Source organism: Necator americanus, chromosome I (genome assembly GCF_031761385.1).
Source record: "Necator americanus strain Aroian chromosome I, whole genome shotgun sequence".
NCBI classification, from domain to species: Eukaryota; Metazoa; Nematoda; class Chromadorea; order Rhabditida; family Ancylostomatidae; genus Necator; species Necator americanus.
In genome coordinates, this window is record NC_087371.1 from 27,639,256 (window position 1) to 27,648,530 (window position 9,275).

Here is a 9,275-nt window from a genome sequence, read left to right on the forward strand (position 1 = left end):
CCGATAATAAAGCGTGGTAGAAGATCCCAATAAAAGACAGAAAGAGCTCGAAAATCATTTTTGAACAAGGAATCTAACAAGAAACCTATTACTTTTTCCTAACCTTTTGAAAAAAAGGACAATTTTGAGGAAGTATTCCATCTGGCCAAAGGAACCAAACTTATTACCAATCCACTATTATGGATCTTTTCATTTCTCCCATAGGAGTGCTTTAGAAAAAAAGAATGGAAAAAATAAGGAAAGACTGAAGAACTGAACGTAATAAATTGTGCAGGATTCCTGTCTATGCTTAAAAATTGTGAAGAATTACGACTATTCAGAAAAAAAAAATTCGCAACCACACAATGGCATTGAAATTATTAAAAAAAAAGCGTTTTGCATACGTCAAATCAGATCAAAAACGAGCAAAAATTCATACTAAAATGGGACCTTTTGATATGTTCAGTGATTATTTTTTGGTGTCCCTACAGGAACTGCAGGAATTGGAGCCAGTATTATTTTTGTTGAACTTCCAAAATGGGAATGAAACTGTAACGACGACCTCCTCCAACACCTTCAATAGTCATCCAGGAAAAAGCGCAAGTAACTGTGGAAAAAGTGAGCAGATTTACTTTCAATATCCGACAGCGGGCTTCTGAGTGGGAGGCGATATAGTTGAAGAGAGGAGAAGGACATCGAGTGAGGACACAAAGAGCTCGACTGGTGAGGAGGGCCGAGAGAAGGACGGGCGGAGGTGGCTGAATGGGGGAGCCGCGCTAGAATAACACAATTTTGCACACACACACACACACACATACACACATACACACACGCACACACACACACAAGTCATGCTCAGGGAAGCGAAGCGGCGCCTCAGAAGTTAGGACGAGGCGAGCGGACGCCGACTTCGAGACGAGCTGAGCTGCTCGCCGGCGCTGATCATCACCAGTCACACTGTCAATAGACGTGTGCCGTGACGTGGGCAGCAGCCTCAACGGCGTCCACACACGACAAACTGGAAGATCGATGAGCTTTCCAGAAACAAAGTGACAGAGCAGCGTTAGAGCACTTCAACGAGTTGCACACGCTGCGGAAAATCGTACGCAGCGGAACGGAAGGGTAGTTCGGCTTGCGGCGTTCGAGCACGACGGCGACGACAGCGACGATGACGGCGATGATGCACTCAATATGCTCGATTATGAGCGTGAGATGAAGCGTGCCCCTCGGGGGCCTCCACCTCATATGTTTTGAACAAAATTTACCGCGCTTGAAATGATTCAAACTCTCACAATGTGAGGCGGCGTTGGCCATCGCACATGAGGCGAGAAACCGACGAGAAAAATGTGAATAACTGCAATAGCAAAACGACAGGCGCCATAGCCGCCGCCTCGCGCATGGGTGGTGGCCACACGAACGCCGCTAATCTCAGCATCGAATACATGCAAAGAGACTTTTCTCTATCTTTTCTCAATTTGTTTTCCCCCACTGTGACGTCTTGTCTAAATGTGACAAATTGTAGGCGTTCGAAATCCCCATTAAAACTTGAAATGTTGAGGTCAGGAGTAGAAAAACAAGTAAAGAGGTGTGTGGTCTTACGTAATTTCCACCACTCTCTATTAATTCAATCCAGACTATGATCTCTGTCAAACCAAAAATCAACGAAGATTAGAATAACCACATACGTAATTAACTGCAATCAAATACAGCTTTTGAATAATAGGTCCCAGTTTAGAAAAAAATTCGGAGCATGTAGTTAGGTCGAATCAGTTCGCTAGTGATTCCACGAAATTCGTCGACCATGGGAAGATCTGGTGCTATCAAAGAAGCAAGTTGTCCTGAAACGTTACCGAATCACCCTACGGAATCGTGATGCGAAAAAATTATCTCATAACGCATTTTTTTCTCAAATTTGACCAGAAAAATTAGACGGTTAGTGAATTGAGAGAACCAGCGAATAGCAAATTTGAAAAAAAAAATCACGAGACCAAATACATTGTGTTAGCGTTTCTATAACTATATTATTCGCATTTCCGCAAAGCCGAAAAAATCCAGAAAAAAATAAAAAGAGACACGAGAAGTGACAGAAATTTGCAAAAAATAATCACTACTATCAGGGAAAGATAGGGTTAAGGTGGATTTCTCTTCGAATATTGCTCAATTCGTTGGATGTTTTTTTTTCTTTTCGAGAATTGTTTATTCAGATGAATGTTCGATAGCGAAATAACAAAAAAAGTCTGCGAAACTTCGAGCAAAAGCCCTGAGTTTCAATAGAATTCATTGTGACTGTCACCGGTAGAGGATCGACTAACCGAATTGAGCTGATTTGAAATTGGAAAAAAAAACACACACACACAAAAACAAGACCAACACGTTCAGCACGTGGAGCATTATGGGAAATTTTCGAGAAATTTCTGGATTTCATCTCGAATATTCTTCCTCAAGCAAGCATGCACCGTCGAAGTCAGCGAAAAGAGAACACAGAAAATCTCTTCTCCAGGGAAAATTCAAGCAAAGTCAGGTGTTCGGAATTCACGGATTCCAGTATGCCACGGTATTGACAACTTAATTTACAATATATTATGTTTTTATCGCTAGTGTTTGTTAACTTGTTACGATAAATGTGAAGAATTTCCAACATTAAACTGTAACGCTTATGAGAAACAAAAATGAGACATCAGAACAGACGTTTCACCATCAGACGTTACATATCAGAAGGTAAAAAGCAGGAAGAAGTGGAAGAAAAAAAGAGAGAATTAAAAGTGAATGAATGATCACAACAAGGAAAGATCAAGGTGAAGACAAGAGATGATCGCGTAAGAAAAACGTCACTATTCATTTCATTTTGTCCATCGTTAAACCCGTGTAATTAGCCGGAACTTTGCTGTTACTTTCTTCCTCGACCCGTCCACGACATGAGAACTGGAAAGCTAAGCGCACTTGAGCTCACGAAAGAGCGCAAAAAAAAACGCAGAAGGCAAAGTGGGATCCGGACGTTCTCACGAGGATGAACGAGTGTAAAACAGCGCACGAATCTCATCATCAGAGATATAGCAACGCAGGCAGCTGCCCTATTTCACCTCAATGTTGCTGCTGCGCTCGTCGCCACTGTTCCCTTACGTTAACATTCTCGAAAAATCCGTTCCTCATCATTCCCCTTAGTGGCAACGGTTTGATCTTACAGAGTCCGCACACACACACACGTCCAGAATATTCGATACCATATCTTTAAACAAGTGTCTGAAATTCTGGCTGAATTTTCGCCACGGTTACACACAGATCAAATCCCACACACGAACATAAAAATTTACTTGTGAGATTGATGAGACAGCACAAGGGGAGATCCTAAACAAAGAAAGCAATGAGAGTTCACCGGAGAGAGAGTGCATTCCACCCTTCGGACTCTAAGAGCACGTAAGCGAAAAAGCTCTTTGCTCAACAATTGAGAGATCTACTGGTGCTCTTCAACTAGTGATGTGGTGGTTCAGCCAGACACATTCTCTTAGGACGGTAGGATTGATGGGATCGGTGAAGATGATTCGGCGCTGAAAGTTATTGTGAAGATAATTAAAATACGAAAAATGCATCTGTTATGGAGCTGGAGTCCGACGAAAAGCATTCGTCGAACACTGCGGAAACAATGATAAAGAAGGGACGGTGGAAAAATTGAGTGAAGAGATGATGGACTGATAGTGAGGGAAGAGTAAGAGATTGAGGGTGAGAGAGCCTAGTCTGCGGGACTCTCGCTAGCTCTCACAATAAACAAAATCGATGGGGCTTGCTGGGCGGCCTCCTCGCTCTGTGTGCGGCTATATGCTACAACACCTGCGAGAAAGCCTAGAGAGAGGAGTGAGGAGCGCGAGCGAACGAATGGGGGCCAGGAGAGCTGGCCCGTACGGACCACCGGAACCGGACGGGGGCACGACTTTAGCGCACGAGAAGTGCTGCCGAATTAAGGTGTAGCACAATGGTGCAGAGGTCAGCAGCAGGAGAAAAAAAATCCGCGTCAATTTGTTGGTTCGTCGTCGCAATCAACCACGAACCTCTACCCCAAACTTCGGAGGTTTAATACCATCAGCGAAACTCGCTGCCCAACCAGCGGAGGCCCAAAGGTCGTTACACCCTGCGAAATCACCTCAGTGCTTTGCAGTTCAGCACCTTACACCTGTTACTTTTTCAATACATATTTACATTACATTTTTAAATTACATATACACATACATTCACTCAAATCACGCATCCAAGAAAACACGCAGTAAGGTACAGATGATCACAGACGAAAGAAGCGGGGAAGATCAATCAGTTTTTTCTCTTTAATTACTAATTTAACAGCCAAAAATAAATTATAACTAGAAAAATAAAGTTATTGCGAAAATAAGTCCCGTCATCGTTTTTATGGAAGGTTTAAAGTGCGCGTCAACATCTTCGGGAAGAAAACCCTCAAAACGCCTCGCGAAGTCGAGTCAGCTCGACTAGTGATTTTAATTGGAAGCACAACTGAATGATGTCATCACTAGTGACGCAAGCGTTAATAATGATCCAAGGGATTATAAATTACGTTCATAACACAGACGAAACCATATGCGTGTTATATAGATGATTATTTATTCAATAATTATTACCGTTAGCACTAATTTTCACTTATTTTCAAATTTTTATAACGAATCTTGGGTTTTTTTTTGTAGAGAAAGGCGCTAGATCAGCGCCAAAGCTGCTGATTTGAATATTAACAAGACAAAGTCAGGCAAATCAATAAATAAAAATATAAGGAAGAATTTTTCTAGAAAGCACTTTCAATGTCAAAACAAAGTTATTTACAGTTAATATACTTACTATTATTTAAAAATATCCAAACAATATTATCGATCAAATAGTTTAGATGCTTAAAATTACTTAATTATATATTAATGATATTTCATAGTGAGTATCTTTGCCTTCTTTTTTTTAATTTGCAAAGTTCTGACATTTTTATCATTGTCAAGAACTTTGCAAATTAAAAATAATAAGTAAGAAGATAAATTTAGCTTGAAAAATTAAAAATTAACAAATTATGTTCACCCATAGAATGATGAAAGTTGCGAAGTAGGAAGCGTGGAGAAGTTGGATATGCATCGCAATTACTGAGGGATCACATGGTACTCCTCAGTTCATTGGACCAAATCTGTCGTTTTTAAAAGAAATTCTTCGAATATTTCAAGACTATTTTTGGACGATTTCCAAATAGGCTGCGATGAACGGAAAAGACGTCAAAATTATAATTCATAGGAATTATCCACTAATTTCGATGCTTGAGATAATTATGGAAAAGAAATAAAAATTTAAATTTTAAAATTATGGACGTGCAGAAGGGCGAAATAACAGCAGCAAATTTTAGAAAGAGCAGTAAATTATTTACTATAGTTATTCTTTGAGTATATCTAATCTTACAGGATAAAAATTCATATTTTTCGATGAATCCCGAAATTTTTGAAGGGAAACTACTGAAGGGACTTAACAGATGAGATACATATTCTGGACTGGCAAGGAAAATTCCCCTAAAATTTTACAGAAGAAAAAAACCTGCAGATATATTTAAATCAAAGTGAATTTTACACGAATTCCTTTCCAAGCCAACATTTTATATGATTAACGATGTAATCACAGCCTATTGGTATTTTTTTTGGATTTTCATGATTTAATAATTATAAAATAACCAAAATTTTAAACTGGATTAAAAACAATTATTAAATTTCATTTTTAAAAAAAATTAAGTAAATAATTTCTGTTTCTATAAAAGAGGAAATATGTCAATAATACTAGTGAGTAATGTGCGTGTAAACAAAACAGAGAGTAATCAAAATAAAAAAATTTGCTGAAATTTTCATTGTTGGACTAATTATTTGGTTGTTTATTCATTTGTTTGTCAATCAATATGTTTACAACATAAATAATAAGAGCCTACACTGAATTTCGCCTGCCTTAGAATGAAGACTTACTCCTCCTAGTGGTACCCATTTAATTCTCTGCTATGTCCGTAATGAAATAGTAAACAAAATAATAAAATAAAATAAAGTAAATAGTCAATAGAAAAATAAGATATAATAATAGTAAATAAATTTAGAAACAATAAAAAAAGAACTCTAAAGTATTCGAAATAAAAAAACAACTATAAATTACGAATAAATAGATTAAAATTAAATATTTGGCGATAAATTTGTAATAAACAACTTAAATAGGACATAAAGATATAGGACATACATGAATAGAATGAAGATCTCCAGACACGAAAGCGATGTTGTGCTGCGTCCGGGGCTCGTGCACTTTCCACGAGAATTTCGGGATTTTCACCCTCACTCGCGGAATGTGATCGACTCCCACCCGCCGCCACATCCAACATACACAACGTTCAAATTCCACAGCAGTACATCCAATGGCTATCATTTAAAACGCGAAAAAAAACCACCGAAAATGCTGTTCCAAACAAATGTCGTGCAGCGAAAAGCGTCGTTCCCGCAGGATGCTGCAGCCGCTTCAAAATCGCATCCTTGTCGTGCTGATACTTTACAATTTTGATCGAATGACTTGGATCAAACTTGGTGCAGAACGGAGAGCGCAGAACGTTGCTGCTCTGTTGCTGCAGCGGATGAATGATTCCCAAGCGAAATGATGACCTCAATGAGAGGGTGGACGGGGAGGGAACCGGAACGCAGGTTCTTTGTGTTATTCGCTTCAAACTCTGAAATATTGATGAGAAATCGTGAAGAATTCGCATTTGTTTCTGTGTACGTCAATAAATATCAATTACCTGGAGTGAAAAATTTTGTCTATTGATAATTAATTTCAATAATAATTTGATAATTTTTGATATATTTATGTTCATTTATATTTTATCTATTTATTATTCCTTATATATTATCTTATTGTATTATTATTATTGTTATTATTGATCTATTATTATTATATTATCTATTATTATTATTATTATCTAATCTATTATTATTAATCTTATTATTATGATTTATCTTATTATTTTATGATATTTTGATTATTGGTACTATTATATTATTGTTAAAATATTACTATTCATGTTACTATTTCATAATATCTTACCCTACTTGTAATCAGTTGGAAAAAAAATATCTCCAAAATATAGATAAAAAATTAAAAACTAAAACAAAAATTAAAAAATAAAAATTAAAAATAACAGTAAATATAGACGTAGTATAATTCCGAAAAAAAAAATGGATTAACCTATCTGAGATCAAGAAATGTGCTCATGTCGTTCTACAACAACTTAAAGGCATCATCCCATGAATCTGAAGTGGTGCAGATTTCAGGTCGAGTATTCTTATAACGGATAGTAGACTATGGAGAGGAGGGTGATTCCGACTATTTCTTCCTAATTGCGGCCCGGAAGATGCGGCGCCGCAGAAGGCCGGCGCGCTCCAGTCGAACTCCTTGTAGAAAATAGTGCGCCAGAACGCCTCAGGCATATATCTTCCGGGCCGTTTTTACGGCAATTAGGAAGAAATGGACAGAATCACCCCCCTCTCCATAATCTACTATCCCGTATACGAATACTCCACCTGAAATCCGTACCACCTCAGATTCGTGGAGTGATGCCTTTAACCATCAATCAGGAGATCAAAACTGTAATTGTGCATTGGAAGAGTTGTTATGTTAAATGTTGCACAGGAAAATTTTGCAGAAAAAACAAGCCAAAAAAGGAAAAGAGGTAGGAGGCTGTTCTATGCGATGCGTAGATACGGTAGTGATTTTTCAAGATTTATCTTAACCCCAAACTGAGATCACTCACATTTTCAAATGAATTACCGTTTTCGTCCTAACGTCTATAAAGGGTGCTGGGCAAAAAGCTGTGATCTTATAATCCCATCATACCGTTTTGTTGTTATTGGATTTGTTTTTAAAGGCAACAAAAACAGTACAGAAAGCGTATTTATGTGTTTTTTGGTTACACCAACAAGGTTAAGGTGAAACTTTTTTTATTGCCGCTTTTAAAATGCTTGTTGGCATAATAAGAAAACATAAATACACTCCCAAATGTCGAGAGGTTTCAAGAAAAGAGGACTTGGAGATTGCTGCACAGTAGAGAAAGCCATTCGCCGCATAATTTTAGCACCACAATTGCTTTTTTTGTCGATCAAATCGACAGATGACCGTACTGAAATTCGAAATCAAGAAAATATTACTTTCTTTCATTTCAATCATATTTTTCTCGATCAAATCTTACCACCTTTTTGTCGTTGCTATTCTGCCAATTTGTATAATATTTTAGAAGAGGCTATTTGAATTAACTTTTATTGGTGTATATTTAAAAGCTTCATTCAAAATACGCTTTTCAACAATGCAACAACATATCGTACAAAAGTCTAATTCTACTGCTACAAAATAAATTATGGAACCAAAAATTGCACTTCTTTTGCATCAATCTAATAGTATTGTTTTATACAGTTCAGATACAAAACGTGCGAAAAAAAGTCGCTTTAAAAAAAGAAAGAAATAGAGAAAAATGAGTGAGGAAAGAGTGGAGCGGAGGTGACCCTTCGCGATCACGCAAAATTTTGAAACAGGCGATAAGAAATGGATTGGAATATGTTTAAGTTGGATTGTGCCTTGACAAGAATTTTCAGTGGAATTTCATTTTTTTTTAAATATCACCAAATAATTTTTATGCTGCAATCAATCGAATTCGCCTCAAAAAAATACCTCTCCAAAACCACGCCGGAAATTCGGAGTATCTGAAAATTTTCCACATAAACACCACATAATCTTTACATTTCTTTATTACCTAGCAGCATTACCTTACCTTAGCATACATTACCTTAGCATTACCTTGTGCACGTACATGATTGACGTTAATGGTTTAAAACAACATGGTATCTTCTATTTAAATCAGCTTTGAGTACGGTATTCCACTGTTAAGATGCTTAATGGAGACAAACAGGCACTTAAGCAGGACCTCAATTCATCAACACAGCAGAGCTTTGTTACTCGAGTTCCGGATAACGTTAATATGTTCTCAGTGATCCGGAGGTTATGTTCAATCACATGACTTTCATGATCGGCTTCTTAACATGGCAAAGTCAAAGATTTAAAAATTTTGCAATTAAACAAAACAATCTCGAATCTAGTCTCATCACACCCAAGGTTCTCTGAGCTCCTAGCAGCTAGAGCTAAGCTGCACCTTCAAGAATCATCAAAAGCAGATCCCGCGGAGATTCCCCAAGTTGAAATCTATCAGCAAATAAGTATAAATAAATAAATATATATATATATGTTAGTAAATACTAATCTAG